Below are 27,872 nucleotides of genomic sequence, written 5' to 3'. Positions count from 1 at the left end.
TAACCCCTCTTCTCTTGGTTTTCCTCCGCACTAACCCCGCTTTTCTTGGTTTTTCTCCACTCTAACCCAGCTTTTCATGGTTTTTCTCCACTCTAGCCATGCTATTCTCGGATTTCTGCTGCTTTAACCGCGCTTTTCTTCGTTTTCTTCCTCTCTCATTTTTTTTTCTTGGTTTTCCTCCGCTCTAACCCCGCTTTTCTTGGTTATCCTCCGCTCTAACCCCGCTTTTCTTGGTTTTCCTCCACTCTAACCCCGCTTTTCTTGGTTTTCCTCCCTTCTATACTCGCTTTTCTTGGTTTTTCTGCGCTGTAACCCTGCTTTTCTTGGTTTTTCTCCGCTCTAACCCCGTTTCTCTTGGTTTTTCTCCACTCTAACCATGCTTTTCTCGGATTTCTGCTGCTCTAACCGCGCTTTTCTTCGTTTTCTTCCTCTCTAAATTCTTTTTCTTGGTTTTCCTCCGATCTAACCCCGCTTTTCTTGATTTTCCTCTGCACTTATTCTGCTTTTCTTGGTTTTCCTCCGCTCTAACTTCGCTTTTCTTGGTTTTCCTCCGCTCTAACCCCGCTTTACTTGGTTTTCCTCCGCACTAACCCCTTTTTTCTTGGTTTTCCTCTGCACTAACCACGCTTTTCTTGGTTTTTCTCCGCTCTAACCCAGCTTTTCATCGTTTTTCTCCACTCTAACCATGCTTTTCTCGGAATTCTGCTGCTCCAACCATGCTTTTCAACGTTTTATTCCGTTCTAACTCTGCTTTACTTGGTTTTCCTCCGCACTAACCCGGCTTCTCTTGGTTTTCCTTTGCTCTAAACCCGCTTTTCTTGGTTTTCCTCCGCACTAACCCCTCTTTTCTTGGTTTTTCTCCACTCTAACCCCGCTTTTCTTGGTTTTCCTTTGCTCTAACCCCTCTTTTCTTGGTTTTCCTCCGCACTAACCCCGCTTTTCTTGGTTTTTCTCCACTCTAACCCAGCTTTTCATGGTTTTTCTCCACTCTATCCATGCTTTTCTCGGATTTCTGCTGCTCTAACCGCGCTTTTCCACGTTTTCTTCCTCTAAATTCTTTTTCTTCGTTTTCCTCCGATCTAACCCCGCTTTTCTTGGTTTTCCTCCGCACTTATTCTGCCTTTCTTGGTTTTCCTCCGCTCTAACTTTGCTTTTCTTGGTTTTCCTCCGCTCTAACCCCGCTTTTCTTGGTTTTCCTCCGCTCTAACCCCTTTTTTCTAGGTTTTCCTCCGCTCTAACCCCGCTTTTCTTGGTTTTCCTCCGCTCTAACCCCGCTTTTCTTGGTTTTCCTTTGCTCTAACCCTGCTTTTCTTGGTTTTTCTTTGCTCTTACCCCGCTTTTCTTGGTTTTCCTCCACGCCATCACCGCTTTTCGTGGATTTCCTACGCTCTATCACCACTTTTCTTGGTTTTCCTCCACTCTATCACCGCTTTTCTTGGTTTTCCTACGCTCTAACACCACTTTTCTTGGTTTTCCTCCGCTCTAACCCCACTTTTCTTGGTTTTCCTCCGCTATAACCCCGCTTTTCTTGGTTTTCCTTCGCTATAACCCCGCTTTTCTTGGTTTTCCTCCGCTCTAACCTCGCTTTGCTTGGTTTTCCTTTGCTCTAACCCTGCTTTTCTTGGGTTTGCTCCGCTCTAACCCCGCTTTTCTTGGTTTTCCTCTTTTCTAACTCCTCTTTTCTTGGTTTTCGTCTGCACTAACCCCGCTTTTCTTGGTTTTTCTCCGCTCTAACCCAGCTTTTCATCGTTTTTCTCCGCACTTTTTCCGCTTTTCTTGGTTTTCCTCCGCTCTAACCCAGCTTTTCTTGGTTTTCCTCCGCTCTAACCCCGCTTTTCTTGGTTTTTCTCCGCTCTAACCCCGCTTTTCTTGGTTTTCCTCCCTTTTTTCCTCTCTTTTCTTGGTTTTTCTGCGCTCTAACCCTGCTTTTCTTGCTTTTCTCCGCTCTAACCCAGTTTCTCTTGGTTTTTCTCCACTCTAACCATGCTTTTCTCGGATTTCTGCTGCTCTAACCGCGCTTTTCTTCGTTTTCTTCCTCTCTAAATTCTTTTTCTTGGTTTTCCTCCGATCTAACCCCGCTTTTCTTGGTTTTCCTCTGCACTTATTCTGCCTTTCTTGGTTTTCCTCCGCTCTAACTTCGCATTTCTTGGTTTTCCTCCGCTCTAACCCCGCTTTACTTGGTTTTCCTCCGCACTAACCCCTTTTTTCTTGGTTTTCCTCTGCACTAACCCCGCTTTTCTTGGTTTTTCTCCGCTCTAACCCAGCTTTTCATCGTTTTTCTCCACTCTAACCATGCTTTTCTCGGATTTCTGCTGCTCCAACCACGCTTTTCTACGTTTTATTCCGTTCTAACTCTGCTTTACTTAGTTTTCCTCCTCTCTAACCCTGCTTTTCTTGGTTTTCCTTTGCTCTAACCTTGCTTTTCTTGGTTTTCCTCCGCACTAACCCCTCTTTTCTTGGTTTTCCTCCGCACTAACCCCGCTTTTCTTGGTTTTTCTCCACTCTAACCCAGCTTTTCATGGTTTTTCTCCACTCTAACCATGCTTTTCTCGGATTTCTGCTGCTCTAACCGCGCTTTTCCTCGTTTTCTTCCTCTCTAAATTCTTTTTCTTGGTTTTTCTCCGCTCTAACCCAGCTTTTCATCGTTTTTCTCCAATCTAGCCATGCTTTTCTCGGATTTCTGCTGCTCTAACCACGTATTTCTTCGTTTTCTTCCATTCTAACTCTGCTTTATTTGGTTTTCCTTTGCTCTAACCCTGCTTTACATGGTTTTCCTCTGCTCTATCCCAGCTTTTCTTGGTTTTCTTCCGCTCTAACCCCGCTTTTCTTTGTTTTCCTCCTTTCTAACCCCGCTTTTCTTGGTTTTCCTCCACTCTATCCCAGCTTTTCTTGGTTTTCCTCCGCTCTAACCCCGCTTTTCTTGGTTTTCATCCGCTCTAACCCCGCTTTTCTTGGTTTTCCTCCGCTCTAACTTCACTATTCTTGGTTTTCCATTGCTCTAACCCCGCTTTTCTTGGTTTTCCTCCGATCTAATCCCACTTTTCTTGGTTTTTCTCCGCTCTAACCCAGCTTTTCATCGTTTTTCTCCACTCTAGCCATGCTTTTCTTGGATTTCTGCTGCTCTAACCACGCTTTTCTTCGTTTTCTTACATTCTAACTCTGCTTTATTTGGTTTTCCTTTGCTCTAACCCTGCTTTACATGGTTTTCCTCCGCTCTAACGCTGCTTTTCTTGGTTTTCCTCCTTTCTAACCCCTCTTTTCTTGGTTATCCTCCGCTCTAACCCCGCTTTTCTTGGTTTTCCTCCGCTCTAACTTCGCTTTTCTTGGTTTTCCTCCGCTCTAACCCCTTTTTTCTAGGTTTTCCTCCGCTCTAACCCCTTTTTTCTAGGTTTTCCTCCGCTCTAACCCCGCTTTTCTTGGTTTTCCTTTGCTCTAACCCTGCTTTTCTTGGTTTTTCTTTGCTCTAACCTTGCTTTTCTTGGTTTTTCTGCGCTATCACCGCTTTTCGTGGTTTTCCTACGCTCTATCACCACTTTTCTTGGTTTTCCTCCGCTCTACCACCGCTTTTCTTGCTTTTCCTACTCTCTAACACCACTTTTCTTGGTTTTCCTCCGCTCTAACCCCGCTTTTCTTGGTTTTCCTCCGCTCTAACCCCGCTTTTCTTGGTTTTCCTCCGCTATAACCCCGCTTTTCTTGGTTTTCCTCCGCTCTAACCCAGCTTTTCTTGGTTTTCCTCCGCTCTAACTTCGCTTTTCTTGGTTTTCCTTTTCTCTAACCCTGCTTTTCCTGCGTTTCCTCCGCTCTAACCCCGCTTTTCTTGGTTTTCCTCTTTTCTAACTCCTCTTTTCTTGGTTTTCCTCCGCTCTATCCCAGCTTTTCTTGGCTTTCCTCCGCTCTAACCCCGCTTTTCTTGGTTTTCCTCCACACTTTTTCCGCTTTTCTTGGTTTTCCTTCGCTCTAACCCAGCTTTTCTTGGTTTTCCTTTGCTCTAACCCTGTTTTTGTTGGTTTTTCTCTGCTCTAACGCCGCTTTTCTTGGTTTTCCTCCCTTCTATCCCTGCTTTTCTTGGTTTTTCTCCGCTCTAACCCCGTTTCTCTTGGTTTTCCTCCGCTCTAACACTGCTTTTCTTGGTTTTCCTCCGCACTAACCCCTCTTTTCTTGGTTTTCCTCCGCACTAACCCCGCTTTTCTTGGTTTTTCTCCACTCTAACCCAGCTTTTCATGGTTTTTCTCCACTCTAGCCATGCTATTCTTGGATTTCTGCTGCTTTAACCGCGCTTTTCTTCATTTTCTTCCTCTCTAACTTCTTTTTCTTGGTTTTCCTCCGCTCTAACCCCGCTTTTCTTGGTTATCCTGTGCACTTATTCCGCTTTTCTTGGTTTCCCTCCGCTCTAACCCCGCTTTTCTTGGTTTTCCTCCGCTCTAACCCCGCTTTTCTTGGTTTTCCTCCGCTCTAACCCCGCTTTTCTTGGTTTTCCTCCCTTCTATCCTCGCTTTTCTTGGTTTTTCTGCGCTCTAACCCTGCTTTCCTTGGTTTTTCTCCGCTCTAACCCCGTTTCTCTTGGTTTTTCTCCACTCTAACCATGCTTTTCTCGGATTTCTGCTGCTCTAACCGCGCTTTTCTTCGTTTTCGTCCACTCTAAATTCTTTTTCTTGGTTTTCCTCCGATCTAACCCCGCTTTTCTTGGTTTTCCTCTGCACTTATTCTGTTTTTCTTGGTTTTCCTCCGCTCTAACTTCGCTTTTCTTGGTTTTCCTCCGCTCTAACCCCGCTTTACTTGGTTTTCCTCTGCACTAACCCCTTTTTTCTTGGTTTTCGTCTGCACTAACCCCGCTTTTCTTGGTTCTTCTCCGCTCTAACCCAGCTTTTCATCGTTTTTCTCCTCTCTAACCATGCTTTTCTCGGAATTCTGCTGCTCCAACCACGCTTTTCTACGTTTTATTCCGTTCTAACTCTGCTTTACTTGGTTTTCCTCCGCTCTAAGCCCGCTTTTCTTGGTTTTCCTTTGCTCTAACCCCGCTTTTCTTGGTTTTTCTCCACTCTAACTCAGCTTTTCATGGTTTTTCTCCACTCTAACCATGCTTTTCTCGGATTTCTGCTGCTCTAACTGCGCTTTATCTCGTTTTCTTCCTCTCTAAATTCTTTTTCTTCGTTTTCCTCCGATCTAACCCCGCTTTTCTTGGTTTTCCTCCGCACTTATTCTGCCTTTCTTGGTTTTCCTCCGCTCTAACTTTGCTTTTCTTGGTTTTCCTCCGCTCTAACCCCACCTTTCTTGGTTTTCCTCCGCGCTATCACCGCTTTTCTTGGTTTTCCTACACTCTATCACCACTTTTCTTGGTTTTCCTCCACTCTATCACCACTTTTCTTGGTTTTCCTACGCTCTAACACCACTTTTCTTGCTTTTCCTCCGCTCTAACCCCGCTTTTCTTGGTTTTCCTCCGCTATAACCCCGCTTTTCTTGGTTTTCCTCCGCTCTAACCCCGCTTTTCTTGGTTTTCCTCCGCTCTAACTTCGCTTTTCTTGGATTTCCTTTGCTCTAACCCTGCTTTTCTTGGGTTTCCTCCGCTCTAACGCCGCTTTTCTTGGTTTTCCTCTTTTCTAACTCCTCTTTTCTTGGGTTTCCTTCGCTCTATCCCAGCTTTTCTTGGTTTTCCTCTGCTCTAACCCCGCTTTTCTTGGTTTTCCTCCGCACTTGTTCCGCTTTCCTTGGTTTTCCTCCGCTCTAACCCAGCTTTTCTTGGTTTTCCTTTGCTCTAACCCTGTTTTTGTTGGTTTTTCTCTGCTCTAACGCAGCTTTCCTTGGTTTTCCTCCATTCTATCCCTGCTTTTCTTGGTTTTTCTCCGCTCTAACCCCGTTTCTCTTGGTTTTCCTCTGCTCTAACACTGCTTTTCTTGGTTTTCCTCCGCACTAACCCCTCTTCTCTTGGTTTTCCTCCGCACTAACCCCGCTTTTCTTGGTTTTTCTCCACTCTAACCCAGCTTTTCATGGTTTTTCTCCACTCTAGCCATGCTATTCTCGGATTTCTGCTGCTTTAACCGCGCTTTTCTTCGTTTTCTTCCTCTCTAAATTCTTTTTCTTGGTTTTCCTCCGCTCTAACCCCGCTTTTCTTGGTTATCCCGTGCACTTATTCCGCTTTTCTTGGTTTTCCTCCACTCTAACTTTGCTTTTCTTGGTTTTCCTCCGCTCTAACCCCGCTTTTCTTGGTTTTCCTCCCTTCTATACTCGCTTTTCTTGGTTTTTCTGCGCTGTAACCCTGCGTTTCTTGGTTTTTCTCCGCTCTAACCCCGCTTTTCTTGGTTTTCCTCCGCTCTAACCCAGCTTTTCTTGGTTTTCCTCCACTCTAACCCCGCTTTACTTGGTTTTCCTCCCTTCTATACTCGCTTTTCTTGGTTTTTCTGCGCTGTAACCCTGCTTTTCTTGGTTTTTCTCCGCTCTAACCCCGTTTCTCTTGGTTTTTCTCCACTCTAACCATGCTTTTCTCGGATTTCTGCTGCTGTAACCGCGCTTTTCTTCGTTTCCTTCCTCTCTAAATTCTTTTTCTTGGTTTTCCTCCGATCTAACCCCGCTTTTCTTGATTTTCCTCTGCACTTATTCTGCTTTTCTTGGTTTTCCTTTGCTCTAACTTCGCTTTTTTTGGTTTTCCTCCGCTCTAACCCCGCTTTACTTGGTTTTCCTCCCCTATAACCCCGCTTTTCTTGGTTTTCCTCTGCACTAACCACGCTTTTCTTGGTTTTTCTCCGTTCTAACCCAGCTTTTCATCGTTTTTCTCCACTCTAACCATGCTCTTCTCGGAATTCTGCTCCTCCAACCACGCTTTTCAACGTTTTATTCCGTTCTAACTCTGCTTTACTTGGTTTTCCTCCGCTCTAACCCCGCTTTTCTTTGATTTCCTTTGCTCTAACCCCGCTTTTCTTGGTTTTCCTCCGCACTAACCCCTCTTTTCTTGGTTTTTCTCCACTCTAACCCCGCTTTTCTTGGTTTTCCTTTGCTCTAACCCCTCTTTTCTTGGTTTTCCTCCGCACTAACCCCGCTTTTCTTGGTTTTTCTCCACTCTAACCCAGCTTTTCATGGTTTTTCTCCACTCTACCCATGCTTTTCTCGGATTTCTGCTGCTCTAACCGCGCTTTTCCACGTTTTCTTCCTCTAACTTCTTTTTCTTCGATTTCCTCCGATCTAACCCCGCTTTTCTTGGTTTTCCTCCGCACTTATTCTGCCTTTCTTGGTTTTCCTCCGCTCTAACTTTGCTTTTCTTGGTTTTCCTCCGCTCTAACCCCGCTTTTCTTGGTTTTCCTCCGCTCTAACCCCACTTTTCTTGGTTTTCCTCCACTCTAACCCCGCTTTTCTTGGTTTTCCTCCCTTCTATACTCGCTTTTCTTGGTTTTTCTGCGCTGTAACCCTGCTTTTCTTGGTTTTTCTCCGCTCTAACCCCGTTTCTCTTGGTTTTTCTCCACTCTAACCATGCTTTTCTCGGGTTTCTGCTGCTCTAACGGCGCTTTTCTTCGTTTTCTTCCTCTCTAACTTCTTTTTCTTGGTTTTCCTCCGCTCTAACCCCGCTTTTCTTGGTTATCCCGTGCACTTATTCCGCTTTTCTTGGTTTTCCTCCACTCTAACTTTGCTTTTCTTGGTTTTCCTCCGCTCTAACCCCGCTTTTCTTGGTTTTCCTCCGCTCTAACCCCGCTTTTCTTGTTTTTCCTCCACTCTAACCTTGCTTTTCTTGGTTTTCCTCCCTTCTATACTCGCTTTTCTTGGTTTTTCTGCGCTGTAACCCTGCTTTTCTTGGTTTTTCTCCGCTCTAACCCCGTTTCTCTTGGTTTTTCTCCACTCTAACCATGCTTTTCTCGGATTTCTGCTGCTCTAACCGCGCTTTTCTTCGTTTCCTTCCTCTCTAAATTCTTTTTCTTGGTTTTCCTCCGATCTAACCCCGCTTTTCTTGATTTTCCTCTGCACTTATTCTGCTTTTCTTGGTTTTCCTCCGCTCTAACTTCGCTTTTCTTGGTTTTCCTCCGCTCTAACCCCGCTTTACTTGGTTTTCCTCCGCACTAACCCCTTTTTTCTTGGTTTTCCTCTGCACTAACCCCGCTTTTCTTGGTTTTTCTCCGCTCTAACCCAGCTTTTCATCGTTTTTCTCCACTCTAACCATGCTTTTCTCGGAATTCTGCTGCTCCAACCACGCTTTTCTACGTTTTATTCCGTTCTAACTCTGCTTTACTTGGTTTTCCTCCGCTCTAACCCCGCTTTTCTTGGTTTTCCTCCGCTCTAACCCCTTTTTTCTAGGTTTTCCTCCGCTCTAACCCCGCTTTTCTTGGTTTTCCTCCGCTCTATCTTCGCTTTTCTTGGTTTTCCTTTGCTCTAACCCTGCTTTTCTTGGTTTTTCTTTGCTCTAACCCCGCTTTTCTTGGTTTTCCTCCGCGCTATCACCGCTTTTCGTGGTTTTCCTACGCTCTATCACCACTTTTCTTGGTTTTCCTCCACTCTATCACCGCTTTTCTTGGTTTTCCTACGCTCTAACACCACTTTTCTTGGTTTTCCTCCGCTCTAACCCCGCTTTTCTTGGTTTTCCTCCGCTATAACCCCGCTTTTCTTGGTTTTCCTTCGCTATAACCCCGCTTTTCTTGGTTTTCCTCCGCTCTTACCCCGCTTTGCTTGGTTTTCCTCCGCTCTAACTTCGCTTTGCTTGGTTTTCCTTTGCTCTAACCCTGCTTTTCTTGGGTTTGCTCCGCTCTAACCCCGCTTTTCTTGGTTTTCCTCTTTTCTAACTCCTCTTTTCTTGGTTTTCGTCTGCACTAACCCCGCTTTTCTTGGTTTTTCTCCGCTCTAACCCAGCTTTTCATCGTTTTTCTCCACTCTAACCATGCTTTTCTCGGAATTCTGCTGCTCCAACCACGCTTTTCTACGTTTTATTCCGTTCTAACTCTGCTTTACTTGGTTTTCCTCCGCTCTAACTCCGCTTTTCTTGGTTTGCCTTTGCTCTAACCCCGCTTTTCTTGGTTTTTCTCCACTCTAAACCAGCTTTTCATGGTTTTTCTCCACACTAACCATGCTTTTCTTGGATTTCTGCTGCTCTAACCGCGCTTTATCTCGTTTTTTTCCTCTCTAAATTCTTTTTCTTCGTTTTCCTCCGATCTAACCCCGCTTTTCTTGGTTTTCCTCCGCACTTATTCTGCCTTTCTTGGTTTTCCTCCGCTCTAACTTTGCTTTTCTTGGTTTTCCTCCGCTCTAACCCCGCTTTTCTTGGTTTTCCTCCGCTCTATCTTCGCTTTTCTTGGTTTTCCTTTGCTCTAACCCTGCTTTTCTTGGTTTTTCTTTGCTCTAACCCCGCTTTTCTTGGTTTTCCTCTGCGCTATCATCGCTTTTCGTGGTTTTCCTACACTCTATCACCACTTTTCTTGGTTTTCCTCCACTCTATCACCGCTTTTCTTGGTTTTCCTACGCTCTAACACCACTTTTCTTGGTTTTTCTCCGCTCTAACCCCGTTTTCTTGGTTTTCCTCTTCTCTAACCCCTCTTTTCTTGGTTTTCCTTCGCACTAACCCCGCTTTTCTTTTTTTTCCTCTGCTCTAACCCCGCTTTTCTTGGTTTTCCTCCGCTCTAACTTCGCTTTTCTTGTTTTTCCTTTGCTCTAACCCTGCTTTTCTTGGGTTTCCTCCACACTAACTTCGCTTTTCTTGGTTTTCCTCTTTTCTAACTCCCCTTTTCTTGGTTTTCCTTCGCTCTATCCCAGCTTTTCTTGGTTTTCCTCCGCTCTAACCCAGCTTTTCTTGGTTTTCCTTTGCACTATCCCTGTTTTTGTTGGTTTTCCTCCGCTCTAACCCAGCTTTTCTTGGTTTTCCTTTGCACTAACCCTGTTTTTGTTGGTTTTCCTCCGCTCTAACCCAGCTTTTCTTGGTTTTCCTTTGCTCTAACCCTGTTTTTGTTGGTTTTTCTCTGCTGTAACACCGCTTTTCTTGGTTTTCCTCCCTTCTATCCCTGCTTTTCTTGGTTTTTCCGCTCTAACCCCGTTTCTCTTGGTTTTCCTCCGCTCTAACACTGATTTTCTTGGTTTTCCTCCGCACTAACCCCTCTTTTCTTGGTTTTCCTCCGCACTAACCCCGCTTTTCTTGGTTTTTCTCCACTCTAACCCAGCTTTTCATGGTTTTTCTCCATTCTAGCCATGCTATTCTCGGATTTCTGCTGCTTTAACCGCGCTTTTCTTCGTTTTCTTCCTCTCTAACTTCTTTTTCTTGGTTTTCCTCCGCTCTAACCCCGCTTTTCTTGGTTATCCTGTGCACTTATTCCGCTTTTCTTGGTTTCCCTCCGCTCTAACCCCGCTTTTCTTGGTTTTCCTCCGCTCTAACCCCGCTTTTCTTGGTTTTCCTCCCTTCTATCCTCGCTTTTCTTGGTTTTTCTGCGCTCTAACCCTCCTTTCCTTGGTTTTTCTCCGCTCTAACCCCGTTTCTCTTGGTTTTTCTCCACTCTAACCATGCTTTTCTCGGATTTCTGCTGCTCTAACCGCGCTTTTCTGCGTTTTCTTCCACTCTAAATTCTTTTTCTTGGTTTTCCTCCGATCTAACCCCGCTTTTCTTGGTTTTCCTCTGCACTTACTCTGTTTTTCTTGGTTTTCCTCCGCTCTAACTTCGCTTTTCTTGGTTTTCCTCCGCTCTAACCCCGCTTTACTTGGTTTTCCTCCGCACTAACCCCTTTTTTCTTGGTTTTCGTCTGCACTAACCCCGCTTTTCTTGGTTCTTCTCCGCTCTAACCCAGCTTTTCATCGTTTTTCTCCTCTCTAACCATGCTTTTCTTGGAATTCTGCTGCTCCAACCACGCTTTTCTACGTTTTATTCCGTTCTAACTCTGCTTTACTTGGTTTTCCTCCGCTCTAACCCCGCTTTTCTTGGTTTTCCTTTGCTCTAACCCCGCTTTTCTTGGTTTTTCTCCACTCTAACCCAGCTTTTCATGGTTTTTCTCCACTCTAACCATGCTTTTCTCGGATTTCTGCTGCTCTAACCGCGCTTTATCTCGTTTTCTTCCTCTCTAAATTCTTTTTCTTTGTTTTCCTCCGATCTAACCCCGCTTTTCTTGGTTTTCCTCCGCACTTATTCTGCCTTTCTTGGTTTTCCTCCGCTCTAACTTTGCTTTTCTTGGTTTTCCTCCGCTCTAACCCCGCCTTTCTTGGATTTCCTCCGCGCTATCACCGCTTTTCGTGGTTTTCCTACACTCTATCACCACTTTTCTTGGTTTTCCTCCGCTCTAACCCCGCTTTTCTTTGTTTTCCTCCGCTATAACCCCGCTTTTCTTGGTTTTCCTCCGCTATAACCCCGCTTTTCTTGGTTTTCCTCCGCTCTAACTTCGCTTTTCTTGGTTTTCCTTTGCTCTAACCCTGCTTTTCTTGGGTTTCCTCCGCTCTAACCCCGCTTTTCTTGGTTTTCCTCTTTTCTAACTCCTCTTTTCTTGGTTTTCCTTCGCTCTATCCCAGCTTTTCTTGGTTTTCCTCTGCTCTAACCCCGCTTTTCTTGGTTTTCCTCCGCACTTTTTCCGTTTTCCTTGGTTTTCCTCCGCTCTAACCCAGCTTTTCTTGGTTTTCCTTTGCTCTAACCCTGTTTTTGTTGGTTTTTCTCTGCTCTAACGCCGCTTTCCTTGGTTTTCCTCCCTTCTATCCCTGCTTTTCTTGGTTTTTCTCCGCTCTAACCCCGTTTCTCTTGGTTTTCCTCTGCTCTAACACCGCTTTTCTTGGTTTTCCTCCGCACTAACCCCTCTTCTCTTGGTTTTCCTCCGCACTAACCCTGCTTTTCTTGGTTTTTCTCCACTCTAACCCAGCTTTTCATGGTTTTTCTCCACTCTAGCCATGCTATTCTCGGATTTCTGCTGCTTTAACCGCGCTTTTCTTCGTTTTCTTCCGCTCTAACTTCTTTTTCTTGGTTTTCCTCCGCTCTAACCCCGCTTTTCTTGGTTATTCCGTGCACGTATTCTGCTTTTCTTGGTTTTCCTCCACTCTAACTTTGCTTTTCTTGGTTTTCCTCCGCTCTAACCCCGCTTTTCTTGGTTTTCCTCCGCTCTAACCCCACTTTTCTTGGTTTTCCTCCACTCTAACCCCGCTTTTCTTGGTTTTCCTCCCTTCTATACTCGCTTTTCTTGGTTTTTCTGCGCTGTAACCCTGCTTTTCTTGGTTTTTCTCCGCTCTAACCCCGTTTCTCTTGGTTTTTCTCCACTCTAACCATGCTTTTCTCGGATTTCTGCTGCTCTAACCGCGCTTTTCTTCGTTTCCTTCCTCTCTAAATTCTTTTTCTTGGTTTTCCTCCGATCTAACCCCGCTTTTCTTGATTTTCCTCTGCACTTATTCTGCTTTTCTTGGTTTTCCTTTGCTCTAACTTCGCTTTTTTTGGTTTTCCTCCGCTCTAACCCCGCTTTACTTGGTATTCCTCCCCTCTAACCCCGCTTTTCTTGGTTTTCCTCTGCACTAACCACGCTTTTCTTGGTTTTTCTCCGCTCTAACCCAGCTTTTCATCGTTTTTCTCCACTCTAACCATGCTTTTCTCGGAATTCTGCTGCTCCAACCACGCTTTTCAACGTTTTATTCCGTTCTAACTCTGCTTTACTTGGTTTTCCTCCGCACTTACCCCGCTTTTCTTGGTTTTCCTTTGCTCTAACCCCGCTTTTCTTGGTTTTCCTCCGCACTAACCCCTCTTTTCTTGGTTTTTCTCCACTCTAACCCCGCTTTTCTTGGTTTTCCTTTGCTCTAACCACTCTTTTCTTGGTTTTCCTCCGCACTAACCCCGCTTTTCTTGGTTTTTCTCCGCTCTAACCCAGCTTTTCATCGTTTTTCTCCACTCTAACCATGCTTTTCTCGGAATTCTGCTGCTCCAACCACGCTTTTCAACGTTTTATTCCGTTCTAACTCTGCTTTACTTGGTTTTCCTCCGCACTTACCCCGCTTTTCTTGGTTTTCCTTTGCTCTAACCCAGCTTTTCTTGGTTTTCCTTTGCACTAACCCCTCTTTTCTTGGTTTTTCTCCACTCTAACCCCGCTTTTCTTGGTTTTCCTTTGCTCTAACCCCTCTTTTCTTGGTTTTCCTCCGCACTAACCCCGCTTTTCTTGGTTTTTCTCCACTCTAACCCAGCTTTTCATGCTTTTTCTCCACTCTAACCCCGCTTTTCTTGGTTTTCCTTTGCTCTAACCCCTCTTTTCTTGGTTTTCCTCCGCACTAACCCCGCTTTTCTTGGTTTTTCTCCGCTCTAACCCAGCTTTTCATCGTTTTTCTCCACTCTAACCATGCTTTTCTCGGAATTCTGCTGCTCCAACCACGCTTTTCTACGTTTTATTCCGTTCTAACTCTGCTTTACTTGGTTTTCCTCCGCTCTAACCCCGATTTTCTTGGTTTTCCTTTGCTCTAACCCCGCTTTTCTTGGTTTTTCTCCACTCTAACCCAGCTTTTCATGGTTTTTCTCCACTCTAACCATGCTTTTCTCGGATTTCTGCTGCTCTAACCGCGCTTTATCTCGTTTTCTTCCTCTCTAAATTCTTTTTCTTTGTTTTCCTCCGATCTAACCCCGCTTTTCTTGGTTTTCCTCCGCACTTATTCTGCCTTTCTTGGTTTTCCTCCGCTCTAACTTTGCTTTTCTTGGTTTTCCTCCGCTCTAACCCCGCCTTTCTTGGATTTCCTCCGCGCTATCACCGCTTTTCGTGGTTTTCCTACACTCTATCACCACTTTTCTTGGTTTTCCTCCGCTCTAACCCCGCTTTTCTTGGTTTTCCTCCGCTATAACCCCGCTTTTCTTGGTTTTCCTCCGCACTAACCCCGCTTTTCTTGGTTTTTCTCCGCCCTAACCCAGCTTTTCATCGTTTTTCTCCACTCTAACAATGCTTTTCTCGGAATTCTGCTGCTCCAACCACGCTTTTCTACGTTTTATTCCCTTCTAACTCTGCTTTACTTGGTTTTCCTCCGCTCTAACCCCGATTTTCTTGGTTTTCCTTTGCTCTAACCCCGCTTTTCTTGGTTTTTCTCCACTCTAACCCAGCTTTTCATGGTTTTTCTCCACTCTAACCATGCTTTTCTCGGATTTCTGCTGCTCTAACCGCGCTTTATCTCGTTTTCTTCCTCTCTAAATTCTTTTTCTTTGTTTTCCTCCGATCTAACCCCGCTTTTCTTGGTTTTCCTCCGCACTTATTCTGCCTTTCTTGGTTTTCCTCCGCTCTAACTTTGCTTTTCTTGGTTTTCCTCCGCTCTAACCCCGCCTTTCATGGATTTCCTCCGCGCTATCACCGCTTTTCGTGGTTTTCCTACACTCTATCACCACTTTTCTTGGTTTTCCTCCGCTCTAACCCCGCTTTTCTTGGTTTTCCTCCGCTATAACCCCGCTTTTCTTGGTTTTCCTCCGCTATAACCCCGCTTTTCTTGGTTTTCCTCCGCTCTAACTTCGCTTTTCTTGGTTTTCCTTTGCTCTAACCCTGCTTTTCTTGGGTTTCCTCCGCTCTAACCCCGCTTTTCTTGGTTTTCCTCTTTTCTAACTCCTCTTTTCTTGGTTTTCCTTCGCTCTATCCCAGCTTTTCTTGGTTTTCCTCTGCTCTAACCCAGCTTTTCTTGGTTTTCCTTTGCTCTAACCCTGTTTTTGTTGGTTTTTCTCTGCTCTAACGCCGCTTTCCTTGGTTTTCCTCCCTTCTATCCCTGCTTTTCTTGGTTTTTCTCCGCTCTAACCCCGTTTCTCTTGGTTTTCCTCTGCTCTAACACCGCTTTTCTTGGTTTTCCTCCGCACTAACCCCTCTTCTCTTGGTTTTCCTCCGCACTAACCCCGCTTTTCTTGGTTTTTCTCCACTCTAACCCAGCTTTTCATGGTTTTTCTCCACTCTAGCCATGCTATTCTCGGATTTCTGCTGCTTTAACCGCGCTTTTCTTCGTTTTCTTCCTCTCTAACTTCTTTTTCTTGGTTTTCCTCCGCTCTAACCCCGCTTTTCTTGGTTATCCCGTGCACTTATTCTGCTTTTCTTGGTTTTCCTCCACTCTAACTTTGCTTTTCTTGGTTTTCCTCCGCTCTAACCCCGCTTTTCGTGATTTTCCTCCGCTCTAACCCCGCTTTTCTTGGTTTTCCTCCACTCTAACCCCGCTTTTCTTGGTTTTCCTCCCTTCTATACTCGCTTTTCTTGGTTTTTCTGCGCTGTAACCCTGCTTTTCTTGGTTTTTCTCCGCTCTAACCCCGTTTCTCTTGGTTTTTCTCCACTCTAACCATGCTTTTCTCGGATTTCTGCTGCTCTAACCGCGCTTTTCTTCGTTTCCTTCCTCTCTAAATTCTTTTTCTTGGTTTTCCTCCGATCTAACCCCGCTTTTCTTGATTTTCCTCTGCACTTATTCTGCTTTTCTTGGTTTTCCTTTGCTCTAACTTCGGTTTTTTTGGTTTTCCTCCGCTCTAACCCCGCTTTACTTGGTATTCCTCCCCTCTAACCCCGCTTTTCTTGGTTTTCCTCTGCACTAACCACGCTTTTCTTGGTTTTTCTCCGCTCTAACCCAGCTTTTCATCGTTTTTCTCCACTCTAACCATGCTTTTCTCGGAATTCTGCTGCTCCAACCACGCTTTTCAACGTTTTATTCCGTTCTAACTCTGCTTTACTTGGTTTTCCTCCACACTTACCCCGCTTTTCTTGGTTTTCCTTTGCTCTAACCCCGCTTTTCTTGGTTTTCCTCCGCACTAACCCCTCTTTTCTTGGTTTTTCTCCACTCTAACCCCGCTTTTCTTGGTTTTCCTTTGTTCTAACCCCTCTTTTCTTGGTTTTCCTCCGCACTAACCCCGCTTTTCTTGGTTTTTCTCCGCTCTAACCCAGCTTTTCATCGTTTTTCTCCACTCTAACCATGCTTTTCTCGGAATTCTGCTGCTCCAACCACGCTTTTCAACGTTTTATACCGTTCTAACTCTGCTTTACTTGGTTTTCCTCCGCACTTACCCCGCTTTTCTTGGTTTTCCTTTGCTCTAACCCCGCTTTTCTTGGTTTTCCTCCGCACTAACCCCTCTTTTCTTGGTTTTTCTCCACTCTAACCCCGCTTTTCTTGGTTTTCCTTTGATCTAACCCCTCTTTTCTTGGTTTTCCTCCGCACTAACCCCGCTTTTCTTGGTTTTTCTCCACTCTAACCCAGCTTTTCATGGTTTTCCTCCACTCTAACCATGCTTTTCTCGGATTTCTGCTGCTCTAACCGCGCTTTTCCACGTTTTCTTCCTCTAAATTCTTTTTCTTCGATTTCCTCCGATCTAACCCCGCTTTTCTTGGTTTTCCTCCGCACTTATTCTGCCTTTCTTGGTTTTCCTCCGCTCTAACTTTGCTTTTCTTGGTTTTCCTCCGCTCTAACCCCGCTTTTCTTGGTTTTCCTCCGCTCTAACCCCTTTTTTCTAGGTTTTCCTCCGCTCTAACCCCGCTTTTCTTGGTTTTCCTCCGCTCTATCTTCGCTTTTCTTGGTTTTCCTTTGCTCTAACCCTGCTTTTCTTGGTTTTTCTTTGCTCTAACCCCGCTTTTCTTGGTTTTCCTTTGCTCTAACTTCGCTTTTTTTGGTTTTCCTCCGCTCTAACCCCGCTTTACTTGGTTTTCCTCCCCTCTAACCCCGCTTTTCTTGGTTTTCCTCTGCACTAACCACGCTTTTCTTGGTTTTTCTCCGCTCTAACCCAGCTTTTCATCGTTTTTCTCCACTCTAACCATGCTTTTCTCGGAATTCTGCTGCTCCAACCACGCTTTTCAACGTTTTATTCCGTTCTAACTCTGCTTTACTTGGTTTTCCTCCGCACTTACCCCTTTTTTCTTGGTTTTCCTTTGCTCTAACCCCGCTTTTCTTGATTTTCCTCCGCACTAACCCCTCTTTTCTTGGTTTTTCTCCACTCTAACCCCGCTTTTCTTGGTTTTCCTTTTCTCTAACCCCTCTTTTCTTGGTTTTCCTCCGCACTAACCCCGCTTTTCTTGGTTTTTCTCCACTCTAACCCAGCTTTTCATGGTTTTTCTCAACTCTAACCATGCTTTTCTCGGATTTCTGCTGCTCTAACCGCGCTTTTCCACGTTTTCTTCCTCTAAATTCTTTTTCTTCGATTTCCTCCGATCTAACCCCGCTTTTCTTGGTTTTCCTCCGCTATAACCCAGCTTTTCTTGGTTTTCCTTTGCTCTAACCCTGTTTTTGTTGGTTTTTCTCTGCTCTAACGCCGCTTTTCTTGGTTTTCCTCCCTTCTATCCCTGCTTTTCTTGGTTTTTCTCCGCTCTAACCCGGTTTCTCTTGGTTTTCCTCCGCTCTAACACTGCTTTTCTTGGTTTTCCTCCGCACTAACACCTCTTTTCTTGGTTTTCCTCCGCACTAACCCCGCTTTTCTTGGTTTTTCTCCACTCTAACCCAGCTTTTCATGGTTTTTCTCCAATCTAGCCATGCTATTCTCGGATTTCTGCTGCTTTAACCGCGCTTTTCTTCGTTTTCTTCCTCTCTAACTTTCTTTTCTTGGTTTTCCACCGCTCTAACCCCGCTTTTCTTGGTTATCCTGTGCACTTATTCCGCTTTTCTTGGTTTCCCTCCGCTCTAACCCCGCTTTTCTTGGTTTTCCTCCGCTCTAACCCCGCTTTTCTTGGTTTTCCTCCGCTCTAACCCCGCTTTTCTTGGTTTTCCTCCCTTCTATCCTCGCTTTTCTTGGTTTTTCTGCGCTCTAACCCTGCTTTCCTTGGTTTTTCTCCGCTCTAACCCCGTTTCTCTTGGTTTTTCTCCACTCTAACCATGCTTTTCTCGGATTTCTGCTGCTCTAACCGTGCTTTTCTTTGTTTTCTTCCACTCTAAATTCTTTTTCTTGGTTTTCCTCCGATCTAACCCCGCTTTTCTTGGTTTTCCTCTGCACTTATTCTGTTTTTCTTGGTTTTCCTCCGCTCTAACTTCGCTTTTCTTGGTTTTCCTCCGCTCTAACCCCGCTTTACTTGGTTTTCCTCCGCACTAACCCCTTTTTTCTTGGTTTTCGTCTGCACTAACCCCGCTTTTCTTGGTTCTTCTCCGCTCTAACCCAGCATTTCATCGTTTTTCTCCTCTCTAACCATGCTTTTCTTCGGAATTCTGCTGCTCCAACCACGCTTTTCTACGTTTTATTCCGTTCTAACTCTGCTTTACTTGGTTTTCCTCCGCTCTAACCCCGCTTTTCTTGGTTTTCCTTTGCTCTAACCCCGCTTTTCTTGGTTTTTCTCCACTCTAACCCAGCTTTTCATGGTTTTTCTCCACTCTAACCATGCTTTTCTCGGATTTCTGCTGCTCTAACCGCGCTTTATCTCGTTTTCTTCCTCTCTAAATTCTTTTTCTTCGTCTTCCTCCGATCTAACCTTGCTTTTCTTGGTTTTCCTCCGCACTTATTCTGCCTTTCTTGGTTTTCCTCCGCTCTAACTTTGCTTTTCTTGGTTTTCCTCCGCTCTAACCCCGCCTTTCTTGGTTTTCCTCCGCGCTATTACCGCTTTTCGTGGTTTTAATACACTCTATCACCACTTTTCTTGGTTTTCCTCCACTCTATCACCGCTTTTCTTGGTTTTCCTACGCTCTAACACCACTTTTCTTGTTTTTCCTCCGCTCTAACCCCGCTTTTCTTGGTTTTCCTCCGCTATAACCCCGCTTTTCTTGGTTATCCTCCGCTCTAACCCCGCTTTTCTTGGTTTTCCTCCGCTCTAACTTCGCTTTTCTTGGTTTTCCTTTGCTCTAACCCTGCTTTTCTTGGGTTTCCTCCGCTCTAACCCCGCTTTTCTTGGTTTTCCTCTTTTCTAACTCCTCTTTTCTTGGGTTTCCTTCGCTCTATCCCAGCTTTTCTTGGTTTTCCTCTGCTCTAACCCCGCTTTTCTTGGTTTTCCTCCGCACTTGTTCCGTTTTCCTTGGTTTTCCTCCGCTCTAACCCAGCTTTTCTTGGTTTTCCTTTGCTCTAACACTGTTTTTGTTGGTTTTTCTCTGCTCTAACGCCGCTTTCCTTGGTTTTCCTCCCTTCTATCCCTGCTTTTCTTGGTTTTTCTCCGCTCTAACCCCGTTTCTCTTGGTTTTCCTCTGCTCTAACACCGCTTTTCTTGGTTTTCCTCCGCATTAACCCCTCTTCTCTTTGTTTTCCTCCGCACTAACCCCGCTTTTCTTGGTTTTTCTCCACTCTAACCCAGCTTTTCATGGTTTTTCTCCACTCTAGCCATGCTATTCTCGGATTTCTGCTGCTTTAACCGCGCTTTTCTTCGTTTTCTTCCTCTCTAACTTCTTTTTCTTGGTTTTCCTCCGCTCTAACCCCGCTTTTCTTGGTTATCCCGTGCACTTATTCCGCTTTTCTTGGTTTTTCTCCACTCTAACTTTGCTTTTCTTGGTTTTCCTCCGCTCTAACCCCGCTTTTCTTGGTTTTCCTCCGCTCTAACCCCGCTTTTCTTGGTTTTCCTCCACTCTAACCCTGCTTTTCTTGGTTTTCCTCCCTTCTATACTCGCTTTTCTTGGTTTTTCTCCGCTCTAACCCCGTTTCTCTTGGTTTTTCTCCACTCTAACCATGCTTTTGTCGGATTTCTGCTGCTCTAACTGCGCTTTTCTTCGTTTCCTTCCTCTCTAAATTCTTTTTCTTGGTTTTCCTCCGATCTAACCCCGCTTTTCTTGATTTTCCTCTGCACTTATTCTGCTTTTCTTGGTTTTCCTTTGCTCTAACTTCGCTTTTTTTGGTTTTCCTCCGCTCTAACCCCGCTTTACTTGGTTTTCCTCCCCTCTAACCCCACTTTTCTTGGTTTTCCTCTGCACTAACCACGCTTTTCTTGGTTTTTCTCCGCTCTAACCCAGCTTTTCATCGTTTTTCTCCACTCTAACCATGCTTTTCTCGGAATTCTGCTGCTCCAACCACGCTTTTCAACGTTTTATTCCGTTCTAACTCTGCTTTACTTGGTTTTCCTCCGCACTTACCCCGCTTTTCTTGGTTTTCCTTTGCTCTAACCCCGCTTTTCTTGGTTTTCCTCCGCACTAACCCCTCTTTTCTTGGTTTTTCTCCACTCTAACCCCGCTTTTCTTGGTTTTCCTTTGCTCTACCCCTCTTTTCTTGGTTTTCCTCCGCACTAACCCCGCTTTTCTTGGTTTTTCTCCGCTCTAACCCAGCTTTTCATCGTTTTTCTCCACTCTAACCATGCTTTTCTCGGATTTCTGCTGCTCTAACCGCGCTTTATCTCGTTTTCTTCCTCTCTAAATTCTTTTTCTTTGTTTTCCTCCGATCTAACCCCGCTTTTCTTGGTTTTCCTCCGCACTTATTCTGCCTTTCTTGGTTTTCCTCCGCTCTAACTTTGCTTTTCTTGGTTTTCCTCCGCTCTAACCCCGCCTTTCTTGGATTTCCTCCGCGCTATCACCGCTTTTCGTGGTTTTCCTACACTCTATCACCACTTTTCTTGGTTTTCCTCCGCTCTAACCCCGCTTTTCTTGGTTTTCCTCCGCTATAACCCCGCTTTTCTTGGTTTTCCTCCGCACTAACCCCGCTTTTCTTGGTTTTTCTCCGCCCTAACCCAGCTTTTCATCGTTTTTCTCCACTCTAACAATGCTTTTCTCGGAATTCTGCTGCTCCAACCACGCTTTTCTACGTTTTATTCCCTTCTAACTCTGCTTTACTTGGTTTTCCTCCGCTCTAACCCCGATTTTCTTGGTTTTCCTTTGCTCTAACCCCGCTTTTCTTGGTTTTTCTCCACTCTAACCCAGCTTTTCATGGTTTTTCTCCACTCTAACCATGCTTTTCTCGGATTTCTGCTGCTCTAACCGCGCTTTATCTCGTTTTCTTCCTCTCTAAATTCTTTTTCTTTGTTTTCCTCCGATCTAACCCCGCTTTTCTTGGTTTTCCTCCGCACTTATTCTGCCTTTCTTGGTTTTCCTCCGCTCTAACTTTGCTTTTCTTGGTTTTCCTCCGCTCTAACCCCGCCTTTCATGGATTTCCTCCGCGCTATCACCGCTTTTCGTGGTTTTCCTACACTCTATCACCACTTTTCTTGGTTTTCCTCCGCTCTAACCCCGCTTTTCTTGGTTTTCCTCCGCTATAACCCCGCTTTTCTTGGTTTTCCTCCGCTATAACCCCGCTTTTCTTGGTTTTCCTCCGCTCTAACTTCGCTTTTCTTGGTTTTCCTTTGCTCTAACCCTGCTTTTCTTGGGTTTCCTCCGCTCTAACCCCGCTTTTCTTGGTTTTCCTCTTTTCTAACTCCTCTTTTCTTGGTTTTCCTTCGCTCTATCCCAGCTTTTCTTGGTTTTCCTCTGCTCTAACCCAGCTTTTCTTGGTTTTCCTTTGCTCTAACCCTGTTTTTGTTGGTTTTTCTCTGCTCTAACGCCGCTTTCCTTGGTTTTCCTCCCTTCTATCCCTGCTTTTCTTGGTTTTTCTCCGCTCTAACCCCGTTTCTCTTGGTTTTCCTCTGCTCTAACACCGCTTTTCTTGGTTTTCCTCCGCACTAACCCCTCTTCTCTTGGTTTTCCTCCGCACTAACCCCGCTTTTCTTGGTTTTTCTCCACTCTAACCCAGCTTTTCATGGTTTTTCTCCACTCTAGCCATGCTATTCTCGGATTTCTGCTGCTTTAACCGCGCTTTTCTTCGTTTTCTTCCTCTCTAACTTCTTTTTCTTGGTTTTCCTCCGCTCTAACCCCGCTTTTCTTGGTTATCCCGTGCACTTATTCTGCTTTTCTTGGTTTTCCTCCACTCTAACTTTGCTTTTCTTGGTTTTCCTCCGCTCTAACCCCGCTTTTCGTGATTTTCCTCCGCTCTAACCCCGCTTTTCTTGGTTTTCCTCCACTCTAACCCCGCTTTTCTTGGTTTTCCTCCCTTCTATACTCGCTTTTCTTGGTTTTTCTGCGCTGTAACCCTGCTTTTCTTGGTTTTTCTCCGCTCTAACCCCGTTTCTCTTGGTTTTTCTCCACTCTAACCATGCTTTTCTCGGATTTCTGCTGCTCTAACCGCGCTTTTCTTCGTTTCCTTCCTCTCTAAATTCTTTTTCTTGGTTTTCCTCCGATCTAACCCCGCTTTTCTTGATTTTCCTCTGCACTTATTCTGCTTTTCTTGGTTTTCCTTTGCTCTAACTTCGGTTTTTTTGGTTTTCCTCCGCTCTAACCCCGCTTTACTTGGTATTCCTCCCCTCTAACCCCGCTTTTCTTGGTTTTCCTCTGCACTAACCACGCTTTTCTTGGTTTTTCTCCGCTCTAACCCAGCTTTTCATCGTTTTTCTCCACTCTAACCATGCTTTTCTCGGAATTCTGCTGCTCCAACCACGCTTTTCAACGTTTTATTCCGTTCTAACTCTGCTTTACTTGGTTTTCCTCCACACTTACCCCGCTTTTCTTGGTTTTCCTTTGCTCTAACCCCGCTTTTCTTGGTTTTCCTCCGCACTAACCCCTCTTTTCTTGGTTTTTCTCCACTCTAACCCCGCTTTTCTTGGTTTTCCTTTGTTCTAACCCCTCTTTTCTTGGTTTTCCTCCGCACTAACCCCGCTTTTCTTGGTTTTTCTCCGCTCTAACCCAGCTTTTCATCGTTTTTCTCCACTCTAACCATGCTTTTCTCGGAATTCTGCTGCTCCAACCACGCTTTTCAACGTTTTATACCGTTCTAACTCTGCTTTACTTGGTTTTCCTCCGCACTTACCCCGCTTTTCTTGGTTTTCCTTTGCTCTAACCCCGCTTTTCTTGGTTTTCCTCCGCACTAACCCCTCTTTTCTTGGTTTTTCTCCACTCTAACCCCGCTTTTCTTGGTTTTCCTTTGATCTAACCCCTCTTTTCTTGGTTTTCCTCCGCACTAACCCCGCTTTTCTTGGTTTTTCTCCACTCTAACCCAGCTTTTCATGGTTTTCCTCCACTCTAACCATGCTTTTCTCGGATTTCTGCTGCTCTAACCGCGCTTTTCCACGTTTTCTTCCTCTAAATTCTTTTTCTTCGATTTCCTCCGATCTAACCCCGCTTTTCTTGGTTTTCCTCCGCACTTATTCTGCCTTTCTTGGTTTTCCTCCGCTCTAACTTTGCTTTTCTTGGTTTTCCTCCGCTCTAACCCCGCTTTTCTTGGTTTTCCTCCGCTCTAACCCCTTTTTTCTAGGTTTTCCTCCGCTCTAACCCCGCTTTTCTTGGTTTTCCTCCGCTCTATCTTCGCTTTTCTTGGTTTTCCTTTGCTCTAACCCTGCTTTTCTTGGTTTTTCTTTGCTCTAACCCCGCTTTTCTTGGTTTTCCTTTGCTCTAACTTCGCTTTTTTTGGTTTTCCTCCGCTCTAACCCCGCTTTACTTGGTTTTCCTCCCCTCTAACCCCGCTTTTCTTGGTTTTCCTCTGCACTAACCACGCTTTTCTTGGTTTTTCTCCGCTCTAACCCAGCTTTTCATCGTTTTTCTCCACTCTAACCATGCTTTTCTCGGAATTCTGCTGCTCCAACCACGCTTTTCAACGTTTTATTCCGTTCTAACTCTGCTTTACTTGGTTTTCCTCCGCACTTACCCCTTTTTTCTTGGTTTTCCTTTGCTCTAACCCCGCTTTTCTTGATTTTCCTCCGCACTAACCCCTCTTTTCTTGGTTTTTCTCCACTCTAACCCCGCTTTTCTTGGTTTTCCTTTTCTCTAACCCCTCTTTTCTTGGTTTTCCTCCGCACTAACCCCGCTTTTCTTGGTTTTTCTCCACTCTAACCCAGCTTTTCATGGTTTTTCTCAACTCTAACCATGCTTTTCTCGGATTTCTGCTGCTCTAACCGCGCTTTTCCACGTTTTCTTCCTCTAAATTCTTTTTCTTCGATTTCCTCCGATCTAACCCCGCTTTTCTTGGTTTTCCTCCGCTATAACCCAGCTTTTCTTGGTTTTCCTTTGCTCTAACCCTGTTTTTGTTGGTTTTTCTCTGCTCTAACGCCGCTTTTCTTGGTTTTCCTCCCTTCTATCCCTGCTTTTCTTGGTTTTTCTCCGCTCTAACCCGGTTTCTCTTGGTTTTCCTCCGCTCTAACACTGCTTTTCTTGGTTTTCCTCCGCACTAACACCTCTTTTCTTGGTTTTCCTCCGCACTAACCCCGCTTTTCTTGGTTTTTCTCCACTCTAACCCAGCTTTTCATGGTTTTTCTCCAATCTAGCCATGCTATTCTCGGATTTCTGCTGCTTTAACCGCGCTTTTCTTCGTTTTCTTCCTCTCTAACTTTCTTTTCTTGGTTTTCCACCGCTCTAACCCCGCTTTTCTTGGTTATCCTGTGCACTTATTCCGCTTTTCTTGGTTTCCCTCCGCTCTAACCCCGCTTTTCTTGGTTTTCCTCCGCTCTAACCCCGCTTTTCTTGGTTTTCCTCCGCTCTAACCCCGCTTTTCTTGGTTTTCCTCCCTTCTATCCTCGCTTTTCTTGGTTTTTCTGCGCTCTAACCCTGCTTTCCTTGGTTTTTCTCCGCTCTAACCCCGTTTCTCTTGGTTTTTCTCCACTCTAACCATGCTTTTCTCGGATTTCTGCTGCTCTAACCGTGCTTTTCTTTGTTTTCTTCCACTCTAAATTCTTTTTCTTGGTTTTCCTCCGATCTAACCCCGCTTTTCTTGGTTTTCCTCTGCACTTATTCTGTTTTTCTTGGTTTTCCTCCGCTCTAACTTCGCTTTTCTTGGTTTTCCTCCGCTCTAACCCCGCTTTACTTGGTTTTCCTCCGCACTAACCCCTTTTTTCTTGGTTTTCGTCTGCACTAACCCCGCTTTTCTTGGTTCTTCTCCGCTCTAACCCAGCATTTCATCGTTTTTCTCCTCTCTAACCATGCTTTTCTTCGGAATTCTGCTGCTCCAACCACGCTTTTCTACGTTTTATTCCGTTCTAACTCTGCTTTACTTGGTTTTCCTCCGCTCTAACCCCGCTTTTCTTGGTTTTCCTTTGCTCTAACCCCGCTTTTCTTGGTTTTTCTCCACTCTAACCCAGCTTTTCATGGTTTTTCTCCACTCTAACCATGCTTTTCTCGGATTTCTGCTGCTCTAACCGCGCTTTATCTCGTTTTCTTCCTCTCTAAATTCTTTTTCTTCGTCTTCCTCCGATCTAACCTTGCTTTTCTTGGTTTTCCTCCGCACTTATTCTGCCTTTCTTGGTTTTCCTCCGCTCTAACTTTGCTTTTCTTGGTTTTCCTCCGCTCTAACCCCGCCTTTCTTGGTTTTCCTCCGCGCTATTACCGCTTTTCGTGGTTTTAATACACTCTATCACCACTTTTCTTGGTTTTCCTCCACTCTATCACCGCTTTTCTTGGTTTTCCTACGCTCTAACACCACTTTTCTTGTTTTTCCTCCGCTCTAACCCCGCTTTTCTTGGTTTTCCTCCGCTATAACCCCGCTTTTCTTGGTTATCCTCCGCTCTAACCCCGCTTTTCTTGGTTTTCCTCCGCTCTAACTTCGCTTTTCTTGGTTTTCCTTTGCTCTAACCCTGCTTTTCTTGGGTTTCCTCCGCTCTAACCCCGCTTTTCTTGGTTTTCCTCTTTTCTAACTCCTCTTTTCTTGGGTTTCCTTCGCTCTATCCCAGCTTTTCTTGGTTTTCCTCTGCTCTAACCCCGCTTTTCTTGGTTTTCCTCCGCACTTGTTCCGTTTTCCTTGGTTTTCCTCCGCTCTAACCCAGCTTTTCTTGGTTTTCCTTTGCTCTAACACTGTTTTTGTTGGTTTTTCTCTGCTCTAACGCCGCTTTCCTTGGTTTTCCTCCCTTCTATCCCTGCTTTTCTTGGTTTTTCTCCGCTCTAACCCCGTTTCTCTTGGTTTTCCTCTGCTCTAACACCGCTTTTCTTGGTTTTCCTCCGCATTAACCCCTCTTCTCTTTGTTTTCCTCCGCACTAACCCCGCTTTTCTTGGTTTTTCTCCACTCTAACCCAGCTTTTCATGGTTTTTCTCCACTCTAGCCATGCTATTCTCGGATTTCTGCTGCTTTAACCGCGCTTTTCTTCGTTTTCTTCCTCTCTAACTTCTTTTTCTTGGTTTTCCTCCGCTCTAACCCCGCTTTTCTTGGTTATCCCGTGCACTTATTCCGCTTTTCTTGGTTTTTCTCCACTCTAACTTTGCTTTTCTTGGTTTTCCTCCGCTCTAACCCCGCTTTTCTTGGTTTTCCTCCGCTCTAACCCCGCTTTTCTTGGTTTTCCTCCACTCTAACCCTGCTTTTCTTGGTTTTCCTCCCTTCTATACTCGCTTTTCTTGGTTTTTCTCCGCTCTAACCCCGTTTCTCTTGGTTTTTCTCCACTCTAACCATGCTTTTGTCGGATTTCTGCTGCTCTAACTGCGCTTTTCTTCGTTTCCTTCCTCTCTAAATTCTTTTTCTTGGTTTTCCTCCGATCTAACCCCGCTTTTCTTGATTTTCCTCTGCACTTATTCTGCTTTTCTTGGTTTTCCTTTGCTCTAACTTCGCTTTTTTTGGTTTTCCTCCGCTCTAACCCCGCTTTACTTGGTTTTCCTCCCCTCTAACCCCACTTTTCTTGGTTTTCCTCTGCACTAACCACGCTTTTCTTGGTTTTTCTCCGCTCTAACCCAGCTTTTCATCGTTTTTCTCCACTCTAACCATGCTTTTCTCGGAATTCTGCTGCTCCAACCACGCTTTTCAACGTTTTATTCCGTTCTAACTCTGCTTTACTTGGTTTTCCTCCGCACTTACCCCGCTTTTCTTGGTTTTCCTTTGCTCTAACCCCGCTTTTCTTGGTTTTCCTCCGCACTAACCCCTCTTTTCTTGGTTTTTCTCCACTCTAACCCCGCTTTTCTTGGTTTTCCTTTGCTCTACCCCTCTTTTCTTGGTTTTCCTCCGCACTAACCCCGCTTTTCTTGGTTTTTCTCCGCTCTAACCCAGCTTTTCATCGTTTTTCTCCACTCTAACCATGCTTTTCTCGGAATTCTGCTGCTCCAACCACGCTTTTCAACGTTTTATTCCGTTCTAACTCTGCTTTACTTGGTTTTCCTCCGCACTTACCCCGCTTTTCTTGGTTTTCCTTTGCTCTAACCCCGCTTTTCTTGGTTTTCCTCCGCACTAACCCCTCTTTTCTTGGTTTTTCTCCACTCTAACCCCGCTTTTCTTGGTTTTACTTTGCTCTAACCCCTCTTTTCTTGGTTTTCCTCCGCACTAACCCCGCTTTTCTTGGTTTTTCTCCACTCTAACCCAGCTTTTCATGGTTTTTCTCCACTCTAACCATGCTTTTCTTGGATTTCTGCTGCTCTAACCGCGCTTTTCCACGTTTTCTTCCTCTAAATTCTTTTTCTTCGATTTCCTCCGATCTAACCCCGCTTTTCTTGGTTTTCCTCCGCACTTATTCTGCCTTTCTTGGTTTTCCTCCGCTCTAACTTTGCTTTTCTTGGTTTTCCTCCGCTCTAACCCCGCTTTTCTTGGTTTTCCTCCGCACTAACCCCTTTTTTCTAGGTTTTCCTCCGCTCTAACCCCGCTTTTCTTGGTTTTCCTCCGCTCTATCTTCGCTTTTCTTGGTTTTCCTTTGCTCTAACCCTGCTTTTCTTGGTTTTTCTTTGCTCTAACCCCGCTTTTCTTGGTTTTCCTCCGCGCTATCACCGCTTTTCATGGTTTTCCTACGCTCTATCACCACTTTTCTTGGTTTTCCTCCACTCTAGCACCGCTTTTCTTGGTTTTCCTACGCTCTAACACCACTTTTCTTGGTTTTCCTCCGCTCTAACCCCGCTTTTCTTGGTTTTCCTTCGCTATAGCCCCGCTTTTCTTGGTTTTCCTCCGCTCTAACCCCGCTTTTCTTGGTTTTCCTCCGCTCTAACTTCGCTTTGCTTAGTTTTCCTTTGCTCTAACCCTGCTTTTCTTGGGTTTCCTCCGCTCTAACCCCGCTTTTCATGGTTTTCCTCTTTTCTAACTCCTCTTTTCTTGGTTTTCGTCTGCACTAACCCCGCTTTTCTTGGTTTTTCTCCGCTCTAACCCAGCTTTTCATCGTTTTTCTCCACTCTAACCATGCTTTTCTCGGAATTCTGCTGCTCCAACCACGCTTTTCTACGTTTTATTCCGTTCTAA

The sequence above is a fragment of the Coturnix japonica genome, chromosome 3 (genome assembly GCF_054131305.1).
Source record: "Coturnix japonica strain WE chromosome 3, WE-NBRP24, whole genome shotgun sequence".
Taxonomy (NCBI): Eukaryota; Metazoa; Chordata; class Aves; order Galliformes; family Phasianidae; genus Coturnix; species Coturnix japonica.
The sequence above is the reverse complement of the archived record's forward strand: the minus strand, read 5'-3'. Positions refer to the sequence as shown.